General features: G+C 36.3%; 1 pseudogene; it reads right to left on the bottom strand.

Moving 5' to 3' along the window:
* Positions 1-204: 204 nt before the first annotated feature.
* Positions 205-682, bottom strand: LOC105741050 (annotated as a pseudogene).
* Positions 683-9,070: the final 8,388 nt, after the last annotated feature.

The raw sequence follows: 9,070 nt of genomic DNA on the forward strand, positions 1-9,070 counted from the left end.
AACAAAGAAAACAGAACTAGATTATCTGAAATTTTTTAATCCTTTCTTTATAGGTTACTAGATCACTTTTGATTAGGAAAACTGTAGAAAGTTAGTAACTGCTACAAGTGAATGCCAGGTGGTGGCATGTATCAATTTTCCAAAGTCCTGCTTTGTGGGATGTCTGAATGCACTGTGTGGGGTCTCTGCTCACATTTGTTGGAATCATTTGTGGCAGATTTTGCCCACAGGTCGCTTTTGCCCATATTTCTTTGTAAACTCTTCAGCATTCTTGCAAAATTTTTTACGGTCCTTAGAATATTCTTCAGCTAGGTCAGCCCGGAGTGAGTGCTCAGGCTGGGAGTCATTCACCATTGCTATGAGGGACTAGATTACTTGGTCAGTCATGGTGGCTGGCTTCCAGTTCTCATCACTAATTACCGGCAGGCAAACTTGCCCTTTTTCACCAATGTTTGAATGATAGATCTTTGTTTTAAATGTGATCTTCAGTGCTTTGAATGGATATTCTGCTGAGAAGTTGAATTCAATTCTAAAGGCCCTCTTATCATGGAGGGTTGTCAGAAACAATAAACCCTTGCCAAGTCAATAAATTAGTTTCATCAGCCCGGATGTTAGGGAAGTTTTTCATTCCACATTTGTGGATCTTTTCAAGCTCCTTCATCAGCCTCCTGCTGGTTGCCATCTTGGATCTGGTGCTGCTGTTTTCCCAGAATGCATTGCCTGAAATATATCAAAATATGTGTATTATACATAAATCTTTTCCCAAGTTTTCCTGAGAAGCATGAATGTTCAAGGTTTGAATGATTATAAACACAAAAGTTTAATCTGCTGGAACTTATATTGAGGAAACAGCATCTAGGGCACTATTATATTTTTGGAGCTATCTTATGTAAAGCTTTGGAAGATTTGAAGCTAAAACATCTATCCTCTCTATCACCACTTGAGAACAGAACATTCTCTGTCTCTGTAGTTCTTCTGAAAAGGCAGTTCCAAAATCAGCTGTAGCAGCTATGGTTAGGAAGGAGGTAGGAGGAAGTCTACAATAAGTTCCTGTTTATTTGTTCTTTTCAAACTTTAATGGCTACACTTAATTATTTGCATAACTAAGTGTAGCCATTAAAGCTAACAAAGACCAAGAGAGTATCTTATATTGAAGGAGAAATGATTTTTCTCTAGATCAAGAATGGACCTTTTCAGGAGGCTGAGGCAGGAAGATCACTGAGAGTTCAACACCAGCCTGCACTACAAAGTGAGCTCAAGGCCAGCCTGAGCAGCAGAACTAAGCCCTGTCTCACAAAGATAAAAAAAGAAGAGTGGACCTTTTTTGAACATTTCCCTAGATTCTTCTAACAGATTTGTAAGCATTTTACAGAAAAAGATGTCATTTTTCTGAGTCATATCTTTACTGTTTCAATCTTCCTAAAATTTGCTTCTTTCAAGTAAATGACCATCCAACAGAACATTAATACCAAGAATTCCACATGTCACTCCTTTCATTGACTTGCAAATGTAATCATTCACGTTCTTTTTTGAAAATGGTTAAACACAGTGAATCACATTATAGATTGCAATTCCATCAGGCACTTTTATACAGTGCCAGCTCTGTTTCTAACTCATTTTAGATATTCCCACTGAAAAGAATCATGTTTTATCTGCAAGGTTAATCTTTCCTACAACCAGAAAAGAAGAATCTATCTTTCTTGCTCAGGTATCAGAAAGAGAAATAGAGTTGATCAAAGAGTCAATAGCAGAAGACAGAAGACTGAGTCCACGAGTCAAAGTCTGAATTGTCAGAGTCAAATAACTTAAAAGAGAAATGTTCATGAAATGAAAGAATTGCAGAAGTAAAAGAGAACTATATCCATGTTTTAAAGAACAATTTTGGCCCTTTGTCTTAAGATTTGATACTTGCTTAGAGGACTATCACATACACAAGACACATCAGAGGTTGTGTGTGCCTGTGTGTGCGTGTGTGTTTCTGTATGCATGACATGTATATGTCTGTAGGTCATTTCAAATTATATGGAATGTATTTGAACTTGTGTTACCAAAATATTTTAAAAGTTAAATAGAGTGGTAAAGGATTATAGTAAACAACGTATATGGCAAACTAAATGAAACAAACATACAAGCAACAAAACAACAATAAAAGAAACACAAAAAAATCTAAAGATTTGACTAAAGCATCCTAGTTTACTGTCTGGGCCAATTAAAATTATTTTTATAATGTAGCAAAGAACTAGAAAATAAAAAGTAAAATGATAAAAATTCATGTGTCCATTAAAATCCTAGACAAATGATTTAATATAGTATTAGTTATCTTGTTTAAATAAAATGAAGCCCAATTCTATCCATCCACTAGTTAAGTACTTAACTAATATTAATGAAATATATGAAGCTGAAAAAATAAAATGTCACTTGAAAGGTATTCCAAACTATTCAGCTTTTGAACAAAGAAAGAACTAATTGGAGAAGAAGACATAGATAACCAAAATACGTTCCAAAACAACTTACAAAACATTTTCAAACCTTCCTAGGCACTGCAACAAGTTTCTTCATTTCAAAAATCAAAGTAAGTGCATAATAATTTGTGATCATTAATAAAATACAGACCAGGTAATTTCTGCTGCTCACTCCACATTGCCCTCTATAGTCTTTTCAATGTTGTATTAATTTATTAGATGTTGACTCAAAATTTGGTTACAGTGCTCAGCTCAGAGATACTTAGTTTTCTAATGTCCAATAATATTTGGAAAATTTATCTAACAAGACTGAAAACAATAGTCTGACATCTATCTTTGATGTATGATAACGATGAGGCTGGAATGTTTCTGTGAAAAGTAGCATCTCATAGCACATCCTGATCTTTATTTTTCTATTGTGTTTTTTCATGCTAGATCTGAATCATTAATGTTATTTTTTATTTCAATATTGCACTTCAGGAAACAATATTATCTTTTTTAATGTTTCAAATAATAACAATTTTAGGGCTGGGGAGATGGCTCAGTGGAATAAGCACTTCCCTGGCAAGCACAAAGGCCTGAGTTCAATCCCAGGTTCTGCCAAAAATAATAATAATAATGATAATAATAATGATAATAATAATAATAATTTTAGTATAAAGACCTCACAAGGTTGAAGTTACTGAAGTAAACACCTAGTGTTCCTTAGGCTAAATATAAGTTCTTAGAGATTAAGAAACATAAATGCCAAAGTGCATATAATATATATATGTATTATATTATATGTATAAATTTCACTGGGTGCATAAGTATTAGATTTGGAATATATATATTACATATCTAATACTTATGTACCCAATGAAATTTACATTCCAGTCATGGGTGAGCTAGTAAATTTCTAATTTGTGTATTGAGTTAACATAAAGTTAGCTACAAAATAAATAAGTAAGCCTGCCTTTAGTATAAGGAATGTGAGGTAGTGTGGAGGAACACTGTCTGACTCTTGGCCATGGTACAGGTCACTAAGCAAGGCAGGGTAGGTGTCACCGAAGGAGTCACTCTGCCATCCCAGACAGATCACGGGGTTGCAGATAGGAAAGGTTATAAAAATTTAAGATGCGTCAGTAGCACTTTCTTGTGTGTAGGGGTGTGGCCGCAGCAGGCCTGGCTCCCGTTAGCCAAATCTGCAGGAGACTGACATTCTGACCGAATGACAAGGCATGCAGAGAAGAGAACTCACAAGGAAAGTGTAACATTCATTTTCTCTATTCAAAACAAATACTCCCTGAAGGAAAATTCTCATGACAAACACAAAGAAGCTGCAGCTGAGTGATAGTAATAATTAGAGCCCAAGACTAGAAGCATCTGCATCTGCTGAGCCAGCTGCCCTGGTGGCCAAGCCTGAAGGCAGGATGAAATATTCTCACTGAGAATGTGTTACTTTTCTAAAAATAGTCTGCCTGATATTCCCTTACGGATCACATAGTCGTCTTTCAAACAAAGTATATCCTAATGAATGGAGGAGAGCCAAATTATGTTAATTGAAACCCAACATCAACTCTCAGTGTGTGGAGGCATGGGGAGGCTGATTAAAATAGCACTGAAATTTTGGAAAGCGATCGTGGCTTCACTTCTCTACCTCACAAGCTCTCCTGCGGACCTTCATTCGGCTTCATCCTTGCAAAACCCTGGAACTTTGACAAGTTGAAAACTGCTTTATTCAAGAGAAGCGGGAGCCTCTAGTGTTAGTTTCAAGAATCTCGTTTTTATTTTTACTTTATTTTACATAAAAATAAAAAGTAAAATAAAAAGAATTTCCTTTAAAGTTAATGTCCCTTCTTTAGGGATACAACTATCCCTAAAGAAGGATAATTGTATCTCTAGTTTGAATGAGAATTTTATGTTTTAGTTAAAAAAAAGTCACTTGCCTGTATCAGCGGTAAAATTTCAACACAATTCATTTTTTCTCTTACTTTCTTGCTCCCCACTATTTCCTCCCATTGTTTTGGGGCTCAGTTGCTATCTGGGCTGCTCTAGAAAACTTGACAAGGAAGGAGAAAATGGAATGGCCTGTTCTACTTGTACATAGGCCCACACAGAAGTGACGAAGTTTAGCTCTGCCCTGATTCATTTGGGCAGAAGACCACCAAAATCACAAGACCAAGTCTGTCCTTCTGTGACACGGAATTGTACTGTGGTCTGAAACAGTATTTAATATTAGCATTTACTGTGAACCTGAGGCATAGTTTTTTAAAAACTACCTTAAAGAAGAGATAAAGTTATAAGAAAACTATATAATTATCATTTTCTAAAGTTGCTAGGGTAAAATATTATACCATATGATGGGTTTATTGTTAACTCTGTGAAGAGGTGTGTAGGGAGGAGTCCTACATTGTCACACTTATGCCAGGAGCAGAGCTTTCTTGGTCTTTTAGAACTTGCTCCTCAAGGAGAGCATGACCTTGGGTCAGCAGCAAGAGAAAAAAACTCGAGGTAGCTCAAGACAAGGCAGATATCTTCATTATTTAATAATGTATATTGTTTATTTGTTTTTGGCTAATATTTGGCATGTTATTTTCTTGCTGGTCCTGCAACATGAAGTACAAATTCCTATCTGAGGAATAACTTAGGGGTTATCAGCGATCTTCGCTTGCACAGTGATGGGGCCATTTGCAAAGCACGGGATTCCACTGTCTGAGATTAGATATAACACTTCACTCTTCCATTATTAGTATTTAGAATTAGTGACCAGAAACAGCACTCTGTGTGCTTGTCAATGTCACATATTGCTAAACCTAAAATTTGAAGAAAAAGACACTGAATTATGTAGTTTGTTACACACTATGATGGTTAAAAAAAAAAAAAAGAAAAGAATGTATAGTTGGATAAAGGAATGCTTCTATCTCCAGATATTTCCAGGAAATTTAAAAAAAAGATTTCATTTTCAAAGTGTGACCCAAGGATTTCTCCATAGCCCTTATGTGAATTGTAAAATGTCAAGTGTGAATCAGACAAGAAAATATATTTCCATACTCTAGCACACTTACTATGATTCAGTTAGAATAACTATATTTGATTTTTGTCTATAGAATTTTACTAAAAAATTTTAGGCTTTCATTTCTTATAAAAGTACCATGGCTAAACTTAGCAACAATGATCAAAACTAGAACAAAATAAAAAGTACCCTCAAAGAAACCCTCAAATATGGTAACTTAGACTTTATATTTCAAAGTCTTAATGGTTCAGATTGAGCCAAAATGGTCAGAGAATGCGTCACAGGACACCATATAAACAAGACTGATGTGGAGTTGACACCTATCCTCTTCTGAACCTTGGTTTTACAGCTCGACATGACACACAGAATTCTTTTAAAGTTCCTGTTTATACAACTAAGACCATAAAGACAACTTATTTACTAAGATATGAATTCTTTTGTTTGTTTGTTTTTTGTTTTTGTTTTTTATGTGGAACCAGGGATTGAACTCAGGCCCTTGAGCTTGCCAGGGAAGAGCTTATTCCACTGAGCCATCTCTCTGGCCCCCAGTGAATTCTTCTTCTTCTTCTTCTTTTTTTTTTTTTTTTTTTTTTTTTTGGCAGAACCAGGGATTGAACTCAGGCCCCTGTGCTTTCCAGGCAAGTGCTTATTCCACTGAGCCATCTCCCCAGCGCCCCCCCACCAGTGAATTCTTATTTGAAGCTTTGAAAATATAAATGATTTATAAGTGTGAGGATATTCGCCCTATAAACTAAAAAATATCAGGTTAGCATAAGCTGTTATTTTTCTCTTACCAAGTATAATACAGACTATGTTTATTTATAAAAGAAGTGAAAACAGACTTAACAAATTAATTACTGTTTCAGCTGCTCTTGATTTAGAACTCCATTAGTTTTCATTTGTTTTACATTTTTTTGTTAGAATTGTGTTTATTTTTACACTAGGAAAAACTTTGAAGTAATTGCATCACTGAATATAACTTTTTAAAATCTTTGTTTTATATTTTCTGAACACTTAACAAGTTTAGTCACTTAAAAAGTCATTTAGAATTTATTTTGTTTCATTAGAAAATATAGCTTTTATAAGTTGTTTTTACCTTTCGTAGTTAAGCTCTACTTCAGAGTCTCTAAAAGAGAAAGATATATTAGCAACTTCTGCTTTATTTTCAGAATAAGATTTTATGAAACATGAGCTTAATATCAATTCCAGTAAAATCTGTGAAATTTCCATATATGGAAAAATGTATACCCAATTCAGGCAAAGAAAAATACTATTTTTTCAACAGATATTTTTACCCTCATGTAGGGGACCCTGAAGGTTGCTCATTATTACAGAAAACCAACTACACTGCCAGCCATTAGAGAAGAAGCAGAAAATATATGTGTAGCAATCTCAGCAGCCCAGGTCACCCCAGCAGCAGTCCCCTGCACTAATGTCTGGAACCTCATGGCTACTATTTTGAGCACCTCTTGCAGAGGCCAAAGGTAATTGGTATTAATCTCATGATGTCTCAATAAATTTGGTATTAAAGTAGTCACACAAGTTATTCTTCTCCTGAAGAGTGTTTACATTTTTTGGAGGATTGTATTTGAATACAACAGGAACAATATCCTGAATCCAAGAAGATAGCTCTAAATTTTTAGTTTCCATATTATGCTGATGGTTGAAAAGAACATCATTCTCCCCTGATTTCCAAGAAATAGCATATGACATACTGAGAAATGAACAGGAGGCTATTGGATTTTATCAAGCTTACTTTTTAAAATAATTTATCTGCCAGTTTGGAGTGGAACCAGGTCATAGCTGAGGTAAGATGTGATTTCTCTCAACTGGGCTCTCGCCTAGCTTTCCTGAGCTCAGCTCTAGCACTGAGACAGAGGGCAAGTGCCTGACTCTCACTTCCCTGTGCTGGTTACAGGGTTGCATGGTGTGGCCATGGCCAGCATGCCCCACTCCCTCACTTCCCTTCACTCAGTTTTGGACCCAAGTGCACTGCAACAGTTTTCTTCAGCATCTTCCTCAACTGTCAAACAATCGTTCTCCATTGCAACAAGAGTCCAGTCAAACATGCAGCACAGTGCCCCTGCTCCACCACTCCAATGAAACTCGCCTTGACAAAATAAAACAGAAAAGGCGGATATAAATACAACATTAGTCATGAGAAAAGGGGATATATATATATATAGTAGTTAGGATAGATACACAGCTAGTTTCTCTTAGTTCAAAAGAAAAGAAAGGTTTGTACAAATATTGTTTCAACAAGATATGTCTACATCTTGTGCTCTGAATAACTACTACAAAGACAACAACATGTAACGTATTAATCATTATAACTGTCCTACTAACCTGTTTTGAAACTGTTTCATTGATATTTTACCTTCTTTCTCATTAAAATAAATAAAAATAACAAAATAAACAAAAATTCAAAACAGGAGGAGAGGGCATCCTTGGGTGGTTAAGATCAGAAAGGTGTAGGGGGTATTTCTTAGGTCGTTAGGACTCCAGAAGTTCTATACATATATTTGGGATACTTTTATCCTGAGGACTGTAGATACAACAGTTATTACCAAAGAAAGACAAACACTCAGAGCTGTTAACACTGCAGAGCTCCAGAAGTCAGAAGTCAATGAGGAGCAGCAGCAGGAACCAGCACCCAGGAGGCTACCTATGGTGTCCAGTACAAGCCAGTGTCGAATGATGATGGCCACCAGCAGCAGTGACTAGGAGCTGGCGGTGACAGCTGCCGGCATGACCTGGTGTCGTCTGGTGAGGTCAGGACTGCTAATGGAGCCACACCCTGCCCACTCACAAGTTACATCTGAGTCAATCTAAAGAACCCTAAGCTGACTGGCAGTACTACCTCTCATAGAAGAGAAAGCAAACACTGCTCACAGCAAAAGAAAAACAAACCGGATACAGAAGAGCATGAAAAGCTGATAAAAACAATTACAACAGCGTTAGCAAAAGAAGGGAAAGGAGTGAAAATATGTAGACTAAGATAGGATTTTAAAAATTAATTAATAGAAAAATTGCAAGCAGAAAGTTAAAATAGGATGAGATCAGGTAAGACTAGTAAAGTCTAAATAAATAAATGAATAAATAAAAGGAAGAAATGAAAGCAGACAAAAGGGAGAGCAAAAGCAAATATCTAGTTTCAGATAAAACAAAATGCAAAGAAAAAAAATAATTAAAATGTAAGAAATTCTTCCTGTTTGAGGAAAGTGGGTTAGAGACCTTCCTTTCCAAGTCCCCCGACTTGGAATCCACCTCATGCCCACTTGCCTATGGTTAACCCTCATCAGGTTAGTGACAGACTTTCGCCCTCCACAGGGCTATCTCCTCATCATTCCCCACCTGGTGACTGTGACAGGATGTCCCTTGTGATTGTGCCTGCTTTCTGATTCTCAAAGTAGATTTTTCTCTAACAATAGGACCTCTCTCAGGGCAGCTTCCAGTTACAGCGCTCTCAGCGCTTGCTGAGCAACGGAATAGACTTCTTCTCTCAAGTTGCTATTTATACAGGAAGAATCCTCTTCAGACCACATCTTCCTACTACATATAAAGCTCGGAAGAACCACAGGTTTCTCCCACAGCTAGTTGTAGTGTGCTGCAC

The sequence above is a fragment of the Octodon degus genome, unplaced genomic scaffold, assembly GCF_000260255.1.
Source record: "Octodon degus isolate 3935 unplaced genomic scaffold, OctDeg1.0 scaffold00009, whole genome shotgun sequence".
Lineage (NCBI taxonomy): Eukaryota > Metazoa > Chordata > Mammalia > Rodentia > Octodontidae > Octodon > Octodon degus.